The following is a 14,899-nucleotide window of genomic DNA, read 5'->3' on the forward strand; positions in this document are numbered from 1 at the left end:
CAGTGAGGAGATCACGCCACTGCACTCCAGCCTGGGAGACACAGCGAGACTCCGTCTCAAAAAAAAAAAAAAAAAAAAAAAAAAAGGCACATTTTCTATTTATAGAAATTTATAGTCAAAAACTCGTCATTTAAAAAGATTAACTAAAAAATAGCTTGACCAATGTTTCAGGAAATTAAATATTGTGTATTTTATTATGTATAAAGATAAATCAATACTATAGTCATCCAGTTCTGCAAAGAATGTTGCATTTGAAAGGTTGACGAGTTAGCTTTGGATATTAAAGAAGAAAGAGCAACTCAAAGGAAAGAAGGAAGGGGAAAAGGTGAAGGAAGAAAGAAGAGAAATGGAAAACTTGAGCATGTTTTCTCAAGTCGTTTTTTTGAAGCACAGGCTCCCTGCAGAATTTTTTTTTCTACATCTCTGCATAATCTGTTAGAAGCAAATGGAAATTTATGGCAAACTCATAATCACATTAAGTCCTGGTATCTGTAACTTTGTATTCCCTTCTTTGAGATCATATAGAAAGCAACTCAAGAGCCATAAAATTCTGCTCTCTGACATGACATGTGGCCAGAGTGTATCCAAAACCTGCAGCCTCATTCACTTTTGATCTTTACTCCTGGACCCCGGAGAAGACGTAAGATAACAGATATGGGAGTGTTCTGAAGGATAAAAAAAATTCTTTACCATTATCACCTTTTTAAAAAAATGTTTGTTTTTTTTTTTTTCCTGTTTTTAGATTAGTTTAACATAATGCATTTGAGACACACACATGACTCAGTGAAGCGGTGATCTATTTCCAGCACAGAAATCTCCTGGTAACATACCCCATCTCTCTCACATTGTCACCAATGCAGAATGAATCCTAAGTGGTATTTGTTGCACTAATCTTGCTGTGCAGATGACAAGTGGTTTTTCTTAAATATCCATTTCCAGTTCTTCCAGAGATATAGACCATACTTGTTCTGTTTCACATGTGTGCATTCCACCTCCCCGCCCCGTGCCAGTAGCTAAAACCAAGTTTACTCATATTTTGGTAAAAATAATGTTTACTAATTGTTCTTATAATATCTTACATGTTGACTGGAAGTTTTATTGCCTCTTATTTAAAAATGAATAATAATATAAACAGGAATGACATTATCTTTCTATTCAAGAATTTCTGAAAGGGCCAACATTTTGTGTGGTCAGTGACCTATAATGTGTTAGCATAAATCTCTCATTTTGTAGAAATGGAAGGGTCATTTTTTGCACTGTTGTTTTATGACATTTATTTACGCAGATACATAGCATAAGTTTATTATGAAAATTAAAGAAATATCCAGGTAATTTTCTTTTCTGGGCTTCTGCTTTAGACATTTGAACCTCTCAGCCATCACTCCTTTAAAACGTTCAGGCCAGGCATGGTGGCTCACACCTGTAATCAATCCCAGCACTTTGAGAGGCTGAGGCAGACAGATCACCTGAGGTCAGGAGTTTGAGACCAACCTGGCCAACATGGTGAAACCTCATCTTTACAAAAACAAAAATTAGCTAGGTGCGGTGGTGCATGCCTAGCTACTGGTGAGGCTGAGGTGGGAGAATTGCTTTAGCCCAGGAGGTGGAGGTTGCAGGCAGCTGTGCCACCACACTCCAGCATGAGAGACAGAGGAAGACCCTGTCTCAAAAACAAAACAAAACAAAACACCCAAAAGTTCAATAAATTTTCTGAAGAGATCTACCCCTCCCCCACATTTTAATCCCTCATACTGTAAAGAAGTTATTTTCTATGTACAGCTGGAAACTCCCCAACTTTCTTTAAACCCTGCTGGCTTTGGATAGGCCCCTGATGTCCCATTTGAGGCCAACCTAGTAAGGGGAAAGAGTGTTAGATTAGAAGAGGTCATTGGCTTAGGCTCTGATAGTGGGATGTGAGGTCTCAGCTGAGAAGAAGGGAATTGATGGTCCTGTCCTAGATGGGATTATTGATGGAGGACCCGAGTTGCCCAGAGCTGACCTTTTGGCCTTCGAAACTAGTGTAACACGGAAAACCCCTCCTAGAGCCATCCTTCTTCATGGCAGTGTCAGGAGCCTTCTGTCTGAATATCTGACCTGTGTGGAGCGTTACAATAGAGACAGAGCACCTCTGAGAAAGGTGATGTTTACCATGAGTAGAAAGAAGACCGATGGAAAGTCCCAGTTTATCTAAAACCCAGGGACCAGGCCTCGAGATAACAGCACACTGTTTTTAAAGCATTTACATCCATAAAGAGGAATTTAGCAAGGTGCCACAGCATGGCCTTTGTGGCATTAATTGGGTCTTCCTTACCATTGCCTAACCCTGAAGGTCTATTTTGGAGAGTACCACAAAGTGTTTGGGAAAAGGAAATTTATATAGTACTTATGAGTCTAAAATTTTAACAATTGGTAATAACAAAGTAAGATAATGTTGGTTGTGGGGAAAGTGAGATTACATATGAGGAGGGAGATTTCTTTATGAATATTCCCTCCTCACTTCTTAATAACAACTATCACTGTGAGGGCCTGCAATTCTCAATGCTTTGCAAAGATTTGCAACAACCTTGACTGTACCATCTCCTTTTACAGATGAGAAAACTGAGAGTCAGAGAATTTAAATAACTTGCCTGTGGCACAGAACTGCATATACAAATACACATGCATACGGGATGGATGAATTATACGACTAAGCCAACGAGAATCTCCATACTCCACTGTTAGGATCTAGAGGCCAATTAGTGGACAGACAAGTAAATAGCATAGGTTTTCTCAAAAACAATAATGAACAAGTCAGTCTCAGTGAATTTTGTGAAAACAGTCAAGACTCAATCCCATACCTTATTCATCTTCACTTATTGCCCTGAACAGTAACAACTGAATGTTGTTACTGGTGAAAATGGTGAAAATGGTGCCAAGGCCCCATCAGATTTTCAGGTTACAAAGAACATTACTGTCATGTTTGCTGACTTGGACTTCCAGAGCACTACAGTGGCTTCATACTTTTTGGAAAGAGCTTCAGCTGAAAATAGTAGAATCATGAACCTTGTCTTGTTTATTCCTCAGTTAATGACAGCATTCTAGTTCATTAAGGTTCCTCTGTATGTATTTGGTACATTTCAAGGAACAGAATGGACAGGGTGGCTGGAGTGGAGTGAAAGGAAGGAGGGAGGCAGATGAGGCTGCAGAGGTGGCAGAACCAGCTCACAGTGTGATTTGTGGGCCCTGCCAAGAATCTGGGATTTTATTGCAGTGCAAAGGGAAGCCACTAAGGAATGTGAAGCCAGAGAGTGACATGATCTGATGTAAAATTTAAAAAGATCATCCTGGCTGCTTTGTGTACTTAATGTTTGTGTAGTGAATGCATTGAAAGGGGACAAGAAAGACCAGGACAGTTTGGACTTGGGTGGTGGCAATAAAGGTGGAGAAAAGTTGATGGATAGATTTGAGATATATTGAAAATAAGAATTACAGGATTTGGTGTTGGATTGAATGTGGGAAGGCAAGAAAGAAGAAAGAGTCAAGGATGACTCAAGGTTTTTGGCTTGAGTAACTGAATCGATAAGGGGACATTCATTGAGATGGAGAAGACTGCCAGAGGAGAAAGCTTGAAGGAGATAATCAAAAGTTCAATTGTGGATATGTTAAGCAGATATCCGAGTGCAGCATGCAATAAGTAGCTGGAGGTATCGATTAGGAAGTCAAAGCAAGTATCTTGAAGAGAATCATTGGCATGTGGGTAGTCTTTGAAACCTTGGGAATGAGGAAGAGCCTTATAGTTAAAATGTCAAGTGAGAAGAAAAATGGATGCACAGGTGTGCTTTGAGTATTCCAATATTTAGCGATTTACTGGAGGATGTGAAGCCAATAAATGAAATGGAAAGAAAGCTACCAAGGAGGAGACCAAAGGAAGGATACTTTGAAAAGGAGGGAATGAGGCCGGGCGTGGTGGCTCACGCCTGTAATCAGAGCACTTTGGGAGGCTGAGGCGGGTGAATCATGAGGTTAGGAGTTCGAGACCAGCCTGGCCAACATGGTGAAACCCTGTCTCTACTAATAACACAAAAAATTAGCTGGGCATGGTGGCAGGGGCCTGTAATCCCAGCTACTCAGGAGGCTGAGGCAGGAGAGAATCACTTGAACCTGGTAGTTGGAGGTTGCAGTGAACTGAGACCGCACCACTGCTCTCCAGCCTGGGCGACAGAGCAAGATTCCATCTCAAAAAAAAAAAAAAAGAAAAAAAAAAAGAAAAGGAGGGAGTGGTCAGTTACATCAGTTGAGATCAAGTAAGACGAGGGTTACATTGTAAGGTTAAATATGCACTTACTAGGGAAAGTTATATGCCTTGGGTAGTCGCAAAATTAAGGCTTTGAAAAAGTCTCAGGACATATATTGGGCAAACAGTAAGGATTGACTGCTAGTTTATAGAATATAAAAGCCCTTTAAAACACTTCTCAACCTAGCCAGGTTATGGGTGTAGTGGGGGTAGGACTTGGGACAAAGTTAGGACTCCTTTTCCAGTTGATATTCCCTAATGGACAACTCACACAGAGCACAAAGTTCTTATCAAAGTGCTTCTTAAGTAAGGAGGGAGAGAATTCAGGGAACATTCTCTTTGCAAAATCTAGAGCCGTGTGGACAGGACAGAGTGTATTGCCTTTATGGTCACAGCAAGAGTTACCAGGCACATTTTTCTTTTCTTTTTCTTTTTTTTCCCTGATATTTAGCTCCTTTTTTTTTTTTTTTTTTTTTTAAATTTCAGTAGGTTTTTGGGGAACAGGTGGTGTTCAGTTACATAGATAAGTTCTTTAGCGGTGATTTCTGAGATTTTGGTGCACCCATCACCTGATGGTCACAGCAGAGTTACCAGGTACCCTTTTCATCGTCATTAACAGTATCTTTTGAGAGAAGATCCGACAGGGGGATCTTGAGGGCACCAAAGATCATATTAGGCTTTAAAGACTAGATCTTGCTTTTGGGGTACTGACTAGGGACTGGGGTTCTTTTTGGGAGTGCAGGAAGAAGACTGTTATCTTCTAATCTGATTAGCATCAATATTTCCCTTCAGGTGAATTTGAAAAAAAATTTGATCTGGGCCAGGCAAGGTGGCTCATGCCTGTAATCTCAGCACTCTGGGAGGCAGAGGCGGGCAGATCACCTGAGGTCAGGAGTTCGAGACAAGCCTGACCAACATGGAGAAACCCGGTCTCTACTAAAAATGCAAAATTAGCCAGGTGTGGTGGTGCATGCCTGTGATCCCAGCCATTTGGGAGGCTGAGGCAGAAGGCAGGAGAATCGCTTGAATACAGGAGGTGGAGGTTGTGGTGAGCCAAGATAGAGCCATTGCACTCTAGCCTGGGCAACAAGAGCAAAACTCCATCTTAAAAAAAAAAACGAAAGAAAGAAAATAAACTGATCAAACCTGCTTTGCCAAATTTAGGCTTCTTTTGAGAATGAAAAAAGAAAAAAAAAAAAAAAAGAAAGAAAGAAAAGAAAAACTTTGAAGACCAAAATAGAACAGGAGTTTATATCCAAAGGAGATTAACAGATTTCTGGCAATCACTGCAGAGAACCAGAAGGACCCACATGCACAGTTAGGGACAGAGAACAGAACGCAGATCACAGAGAGAAGCTCGCAGCACTGGAACTGGAGAGTGAGATTTTGTGGGGAAGAGATCACACGCCAGAATTCTCCCATGAGAGTAGCTTTATTTATGGAGGACCAACGTCTTTCTAATTAGGTCCCAGATCCTTCTCAGTATCCTACAAATCAGGAAAATAATGCACCTGGAAAAGAAAAGAGTTAAGGACATGGATGGTTTTATTTGCAGTGTAGGGACATTTGAGTTTCTTTGAATTCCTTGAGTCAGTCCAGGGTGAAGTTAATGTCTCTTTTAGGGGATAGCAGTATATATACGCCAAAGAGAACCCTCTCACTGAAGGATAAAAACATTAAGAAAATGCAGCCTTTGTGAATGTCCCTGCTAGGTCTGATTGGACTCTGGTGCTGCCACTAATGCCAAGATAACAACATTAAGTTCATTCATTAGTTCAACAAATATTTACTGAGTATCTATCATGTGCTAGGCATTGTGCTGAAGGCTAGAGACACAGATAGAAACAAAGCAGACAGGGTTCTTGACCTTCTGGTACTTAGATCCTAGAGGTAAACACAGACAATAAACAGGTCAACAAAAAAGCAATTAATAATGTAATTTCAGTTAGTGATAAGGAATGGAAAGAAAACAAACACAAGCTCAAAGAGTGCTGGATAGAGAAGGCCTTGGGGTGGGGTTGGGGAATGGTAGAGTTTTACTGGTGATCAAGAAAGGCTTTTCTGAGAAGATAACCTTTGTACTGAGATAAGAAGGAGCCAGCCATATACAGATCTGGAGAGGGAAATTATCAGGCTTACAAAGCTGCAACTGCCAAGACTGTTGGAAGTTTGAGAAATGAAAAGAGTCCATGTGGCTGGAGCTTAGTGGAAAGGAGGAGAAGAGTAGACAATGTGTTTGGAGAAATATTCAGGGAATAGACTGATTAGGGCCTTGAGGGCCAATGATAAAGGTCTGAATTTTGTCCTAAGTGAAATAGAAAGCCCTTGGAGGGTTTGAGTAAAAGAGTGTTGTGGTGTAGGGTAAAAGAACACACTGAAGAGAATGAGGAGAATAGATTGAAGGACACGAAGAGTGGATATGGAGATGGGTTAGGAATCTATTACAATGGTGGTCCAGGCAAGGACGAAATGACAGGGGCACAAACTAAAGGCACTGCAATTTAGTGTCTGAGCTGGGGGAAAACTTAGAGTGTTCAACATAGGTTGCATGAAGCTCTAGGTTTTGGAGGAAGTGCATCAGGACTGGCCAAGGCAGCAGAGAATTGAATAGGTGGAGCCACCGACTTGCACTTGGGGTTGCCTCAGGGTCAGAGCTAATCACAGGGGATCTGATAACTGGGGGCTACAAGTGAGTGGGATTGCAGTGCTTTCAGTGGTGTGTTGGTAAATGTTTAACGGCAAGCACTAGGAGGAGGTAGAAGGCTGGATTTGTGGTGTTTGCCAATTAAACACTGCAAATGATCCCACAGTTGTTGATTTCAAGCTGCCAAGGTGATGCAAAGTGGGAAGGGGGTACATAAAATTGACTCCTTAGAGCCTGTGCTACTGACTCCAGCCCACCACTGAGCACCTTCCTCACATCCATTGCTGGCTCTGGCTACTATACTAAACTTTGAGAACTGGGTTGCTGAAGCCATAGCAAGGAGTAGAGTGGAACCAGACTCAGTTGTGACACTCTCCTCTACAGTCACAGGACATGTGGAGAGGTGTACCTTCCTCCTTACAAGTAGGCGACTCCTTCCTATTCTTTCTGGAGTGGGTGTGGGTGGGACCTTTCTAAAACAGCCCCCACTGCCTCTATCTGTGCCTGCACTTCTACCATTAGTAAATACTTCTTTCCTTTTCTTTCTGAAGTTCTTTAAGAAATTGAGAGTTCATGGATTGGGTGCAGAAAGTTCCCAGCATTTTGATGTGGGCCTGTTTGGCACACTGGAGAGAGATCTTGAGCTGAACAGGCATAGGTAGGAGCTAAGGAACTCAGATAGTTCGGGGTCAGTGTGCTCATTTCTCATAATCTGCTCATTTAGTGAGGCCTCCAAAAGAATAGTAGAGGAGGCCAATTAGATTCTTCTTCCCCTGAAGTCCTTGGGTAAAGCCTATAGTTAAAAGAGTTTGCCCTAGTGAATGAGCCTAGAAAATTGAGTTAGACAAAGGGAGGCGCAGGACAGTTCTGAAAGATTCCATTCTACCTTACTTACATCATAGCCCAAATCAATTCCAGAGGGCATTAATGTGAAAGGCAAAACCTTAAACATTTTAGAAGAAAATATAGAAGAATAACCATATGACCCAGAGGTAGGAAACGATTTATTAAATGAGACTCATAGAGTACTTAATGTAAGATAGATAAAGTCAACCACATCAAAATTAAAATTAATTTCTGTTCATCAAAGGCACCATTAAAAAAAGATGAGCCTCAAATTCCTCAAATTGGGAGAAGATATGTGTGATATAATTAATTGTGATTAATATATAAAATATTTTTAAAAACCAAGAAATCTATATGAACAATGCAAACAAATATAGTTAAAAGAGAAATGGGAAAAATTACATGAACAGGCAATTCGCAGAAGAGGAAACATAAATAGCCAATGGTTATATAAAAGATGCTCATCTCATTAGTAGTAGATACTATATTCCACCCATTTTATTCCAACTAGATTGGCCAATATATATATTTTTAAAAGCTAACAGTAATAAGTGTTGGATATAATATGGAGTGATGAGACTTACATACTCCTGGTTGGTGTAGAAATTGGTACAACCACTTTGGCACTCAGTGTGATACTACCTTGTAAATCTGAAGTTGACACACTTATAACTTAGAAATTTCAACCCATGTGTGTCGTCCAGAGCAGGGTTTCTCAGACTCAGCACTGCTGACATTTGATCTGGATCATTCTTTGTTGTGCAGGGCTGTTCTGGGCTGGTGAACAGCATCCTTGGCTGCTAACTTCTAGCCAGTAGAAGCCCTCTGTCCCCTTCTCTCCAGGGGTCCCTCTGGTTGTGATGATCAAAAATGTGTCTGGATATTGTCAAATGTCCCTAGAGAGGGAAAATTGCTCTGATGAAGAACCACCGCTCTAGAGAAACTGTTGCACATGGCTACCAGGAAATATTAAAAAAAAAACCATAGCAAAATTCTTAACAATTAAAAAACCCTGGAAACCATTCACATGTTGATCAATAGTAGAATGGATACATAAATTATGGAATATTTACACAATGAAATTCTATACAGTAATATAGATGAATGAGCTACAACTTTGGAGATCTTTGAAATATAATTTTAAGTGAAAAATCAAACTATAGAAGAATGCAAACTGCAGGATTGCATTTGTATAACATCTAAAAATGAGTGAAACAAAAAAATTCAATGTCTAAAGATATGCACATATGTATTAAAGCTTGAAAGAGAAACTAAGGGAATGAAGAAAGCAAAATTTAAGAGAGTGGATGCCTCTTGGCAGGGAGGTAGGGAGTGGGGTCAGGGAAGCACATGTGTAGTTTCTATTTTTTTAAAATTAAGGGGTGGATTATTGGTGTTTATTTTATTTTTATGCTTTATTTCTTTGTGTGCTACACACATTGTTTTCTATGTAACAACAATTTTATAAGAAAAAAGTTAAAAAAGGAGAAGGAATTACAAAATATCTGTAGAAAGATAAACAAATTGGTCCAAAGTGTGTCAGGACTACTTAGCTGAGGTGAGAGAATCACCCGTGACTTTGAGAACAGAAAACACAGGAGTATTCCTTGTCTGTTGACCCTGTACCCTAAACTGAGCTGCCTCAGGGTTACAATGTTTTGAAAATTCACCCCTTATCTCTTAGCTGAATGACCTTGACCACTTCCTTTTTCTTCTCTGGGCCTTAGTTCCCCAATCTGGAAAAAAAAAAAAAATAGTGGGTCCTGGATTAGAGGTCAGGGTTAGTACATGCATGCATATCCCACTCCATTGTATGCTCCTGGCAGACATGAATGATTCATTGCAACACACATTCTTTCTTAATTGGGAAGAGGCATCCCGACTGATTTCAACATAGAACTTCAGGGAATTGATAACATGTAGCAAAAGAGAATAAATCTGTGTTCCTAAAACTTGATCTCTGAAGGCCCTTCAAGATTTTTCCCTTCTCACCCCTCACTTTTATATTTAGTCACCCTAATTAATTTGGGAGTTCTTTAAATGAAGGAACTATCTCTCATTTCCATTGTACCACCCGTTTCCATTTCTCGAGGCTAATGGACAATAAGTTTCAGTAAAAAATGACTCTCTGGAAAGCACCTTCTCTTCTACCTTTTGCACCATTCACATCCCAGATCAAGAATGAAGGGAATCTGCCAGAGCCCATTATATGGATCCTGGCTGTTTATGTACTAACCCATTCAGTATGCTAGGGCCATATTAAAGAGGCCCAGGCCCTGGTTTCTGCTGGAGGTTTGTGAAAAAGACAACAGAACTCGGAGAAGCCATGTGCAGGAGTGAGGAGAAGAAGAGATGGGCTCAAAATCTCTTAAGAGCTCCTCTCTTAAAAAGTTAAGAGAGGATGTGGCATGAAGGGCTGTTTAGGGATAATATTATGGAGAAATAAAGGTAGTAGAATTGGCATCAGGCAGATTAAGCACACTTCTCTCTGTTGACTTTTCTAACTTTGCAGGCTGCACCTCCTCACCTATTAACTCTGTCAAAGGAAGGAGGTGGTTTCTTTGATTCTTTGATTCCAATTCAATGGTCTGAAATTGAAGTGTGCAAGAGAGCTAAAACCCAGAACAACATTTTACAAACAAGTACTGCACGCCCTCCAGTGGCAGAAAACCAATAAGTCAAGTGGTAATTAACTCAATTTTTGCTGCAATTAATTTTTGGAAGTATTATATTTTTTTTCTTTTGCTCTCAACTGGATATTCAGGATTCTATACAGGCTTTTAAAAACAGCTTGGATGCTTCACAGGAGTGTTATAGGATTTTATCAATTCACAACATGTCAGAGCTGAAATTAACACAAAATTTCTGTCCAATTTTTATTATACTTAAGAAGAAACGGAAGTTCAGAGAGGTATAGGGAGAAGGTTGATACTATGGTCTCTGTCCTTTGGCTCAAATTTAGTGTTGGCTTCATTCTCTTGGCTTCTCTGTAGCTGTTTTTTGTTTTGTTTTGTTTTTTGTGTTTTTTTTTTTTTTGAGATGAAGTCTCACTCTGTCACCCAGGCTGGAGTGCAATGGCATGATCTCGACTCATTGCAACCTCCACCTCCCAGGTTCAAGTGATTCTCCCACCTCAGCCTCCCAAGTAGCTGGGACTACAGGCGGGTACCACCATGGCCTGCTAATTTTTTGTATTTTTTAAGTAGAGACAGGGTTTTATCATGTTGGCCAGGCTGGTCTAGAACTCCTGACGTCAAGTGATCCACCCACTTCGGCCTCCCAAAGTGCTGGGATTAAGGCATGAGCCACTGTGCCCAGCCTGTTTTTGAATATTCCCAATGAGCATGGCACCATGTTGGCCATTACTGGGGGAATAACAGGAGCCAAATACTACTGAGTCTTACTCCGTGCTGGGTACTCTTCTAAGAGCTTCATGTTGATTATCTTATTAATCCTCACAACAAGTCTATGAGATAAGATTATTATTCTTATTTTATAAATGCAGAAACTGAGGCTCAAAGTAGTAAGAAGGGAGTTACTAAAAGAAATAGATGATATGTCCCTGCCCTCAAGTCATTTAGGCTATTTTTGCATTTTACCACATTTGTTAATTTTAGTTTTAAGTTAGGCTTCTGACAGCCTGGTCAGAAAGACAAGCTTGCTTATCTTAGCTGGAGGGAAAGATATATCTGTTATTGACTATGGCTAATTTGTCTAGGACACACAGAGTTTTGGAGACAGGACAGTACGGCACCAAAAAGGACGTGAGTTTTCTTGGTGGATTTCTCTGTAATGCTGCTGGATGGGACTAACATCAGTCCTCCATAGTTCACCTCACATGACCACTCCTACAAGCAGCAGCTGCCCTCTACAGTGCTCTATCTAATGGGCATATTTAGGCTCAGGAGGAAATTATGTTTGAACAATGAGTGATCTCTGCTATGGGTGAGGGATAGGGAGTGGTTGGCATATGACACATATTTGCCATAATTGCTCTAAACGACACATATTTGCCATAATTACTTTAAATGAATTAAATAATACAAAGCCTACACATCTTTCAATCTTGTCTACAGACACAGAGGGGCATCACCTAGTTGTTGTACTCAGGCCCCATCTCAGACCCACTGAATGAGAATCTTCATCCTAACCAAAGCCCCAAGGAATTTATGTGCCTATTAAAGTTAGAAAAGAGCCACTGTAAAGCTTTTTTTTTTTTTACAAATCTAGTTGTGACATATCAGAGGTCAAGGCTGGACTTCTGCTGCATATAATTCAACAATGTGATTGTTTTTGCATTTTATCACATTTGTTAATTTTATTTTTAGTTATCATACAATGAAATGGACTTTTTTTGGCTGTACAGTTCTATGAATTTTAAGACATGTATAGATTTGTGTGACCACCATCACAATTACAATGCAATACAGTTCAATAAGCCCCCAAACTCTCTAGTGCTATTCCTCAGTAGGTACACCTGCTTCCATCCTTAATCCCTGCTGACCACTATCAATTCTCTGCTACTATAATTTTGTCTTTTTTACAATGTCATTATAAATGCAACTGTGCAGTGTGCAACGTTTTGAGACTGACTTTTTTCATTCAGCATAATAACTTTCATAACTGGGTCCTTCCTTCCTTCCTTCCTTCCTTCCTTCCTTCCTTCCTTCCTTCCTTCCTTCCTTCTTTCCTTCTTTCTTTCCTTCCTTCTTTCCTTCCTTCCTTGTCTTCTCTTCTCTTCTTCTCTTTCTCTCTTTCCCTTCCTTCCTTCCTTCCTTCCTTCCTTCCTTCCTTCCTTCCTTCCTTCCTTCTTTCTTTCTTTCTTTCTTTCCTTCTTTCTTTCTTTCTCTCTTTCTTTCTTTCCCAGCTATAAAGAAAATACTGTAGAGTAACATTCTGTGACTCCATAGAAAAATGCTAATTTCACTGACATAAATGTTGAGGCTAGATGATTCTAGGAATATATCAATATATTCCCTCCAGGGTGTCTATGTTCATTTAGGTGTGACAGTGTATGTGGATTTTACTTCCTAGGCACACGTAATCTGTTGTCACTTGGTCTTTGCTCTGCTTCATAAAATGCCTGTAATCCCAGCACTTTGAGAGGCCAAGGCGGGGGTATCACCTGAGGTTAGGAGTTTCAGACCAGCCTGGCCAACATGGCGAAACTCCGTCTCTACTAAAAATACAAAAATTAGCTGGGCATGGTGGCAGGCACCTGTAATCCCAGCTACTCGGAAAGCTGAGACAGGATAACTGCTTGAACCCAGGAGGCGGAGGTTGCAGTGAGCAGAGATTGAGCCACTGCACTTCAGCCTGGGCGACAGAGCAAGATTCCATAAAAATAAAATAAAATAAAATAAAATAAAATAAAATAAAATAAAATAAAATAAAATAAAATAAAATAATAAAATAAAATTTTTAAAGGATGTATGCCTTACCCGTCTTTGTAAATCATGTTTTGGATGGAAAACTTAAATACATACCTACCCCAACCCACCAGACATTATACAATGGGATAAAATTTAACATTTTTTTTTAAAGTTTTGAAACAAATAGCTTTATAGAAATCTTTCTAAAGAAGGAAAACAACAAACAGAATGTTAAAAAAATTATGCCTAGAATGTAATCTTCATTATCATAGCCATCCTTTGTGTTTATAAATCAGTTTCCCCTCCATCCTCTGTTTGAGATCAAGAGTCCTGAAAGGGAAGGAGCCCAGTTCTTTTTACTGTTATTGTGCAGATGAGAAATGGAAAAACCAAAGGGGAGAGGAGTAGTCAAAGGTTACACAGATGGTTGGTGCTACAGTCAGAATCAGAATGCAAAACTTTGGGTTCAATTCTGCTCACTAAGCCTCTGGTATTGCAAAAAAAAATTTTTCTATTAGATAATCACAAAGGCTTTGTTAGATCTTTGTTTTAAAAGACAGGAATAGTCCCTTATGAAAAACAAAGACTGTCTAATCATGGTACTTTTTTTTTTATAACCTCATGAATATTTTGATGGTAATCCTTTTCTGTTCTTTTTGTTTGATTCTGGTCCCGCAGAGCAGCCGGGTTTGAGGATACCACTCATTTACCATCACAACCACACAAATAGACATTTTTCTTTCCAGAGAGTAAAACTGTGAAAGACTGAATCCATTTCCTAGTTCCCTATTCCCCTGCTTCCCATTTTAGAGCCTTCTAAAAATAAAGTCTACTACAAAGCAGGGCTTATTAGAAAATAAGACAGGATTCTCTTCTCCCTTGGAATTGCCATGGGATCTGGTAGCCACTTCTTTATATCCTTGAGATCAGGTTTATGGGAAAATTTTACAGTGCAGGCAATAAGTAATATTTCAATGGAAGTGGTTATGATTTTAGTTCGTGTCCTCACAGACATTTTGTTTGGGATTTTATCTGAAATGTGCTGCACATTGGACATTTGGAAACCATTATCTTCAAAATCATGGAAACGAAAGCTGAGAGCCTCTTTAAAGCTGACTGGGTCTTAATAACAGAGGAAGGCAATGCTTAGCCCTGGTGCATAAAAATTGCTTTATGTTCTCTCAACCACCTTTTTACCCATCCCCAGGATGTACCCTGCACTGCCTCCAATCAAGAACAGTGCCCAGACTGGGCATGGTGGCTCACATCTGTAATCCCAGCACTTTGGGAGGCTGAGGTGGATGGATCACCTGAGGTCAGGAGTTTGAGACCAGCCTGGCCAACATGGGGAAACCCTGTCTCTACTAAAAATACAAAAATTAGCCGGGTCTGGTGGCGCACGCCTGTAATGCTAGCTATTCAGGAGGCTGAGGCAGGATAATCACTTGAACCCGGGAGGCGGAGCTTGCAGTGAGCCGAAATGCGCCACTGCCCCCCAGCCTGGGCGACAGAGCAAGACTCTGTCTCAAAAATAACAACAACAATAAACAGTGCCCAGATGCCATGTGGCTCTCCTGCAGGGATGACCCGCAGCTATCCCATGCTGCAGAAGCCTACTCAGGGTAAGCAATAGGCCCAAAATGAATTCATTAATTAACAAGGGTGATGGGAAACTGTAAACACAGCTGCTGGCTGCTGGCTCTGCAGACCTGCCTGCATATGGCAAGTGCAGAAATCTTGTGTGGTAACACAGCCATACTGTCT

Source organism: Theropithecus gelada, chromosome 14 (assembly GCF_003255815.1).
Source record: "Theropithecus gelada isolate Dixy chromosome 14, Tgel_1.0, whole genome shotgun sequence".
Lineage (NCBI taxonomy): Eukaryota > Metazoa > Chordata > Mammalia > Primates > Cercopithecidae > Theropithecus > Theropithecus gelada.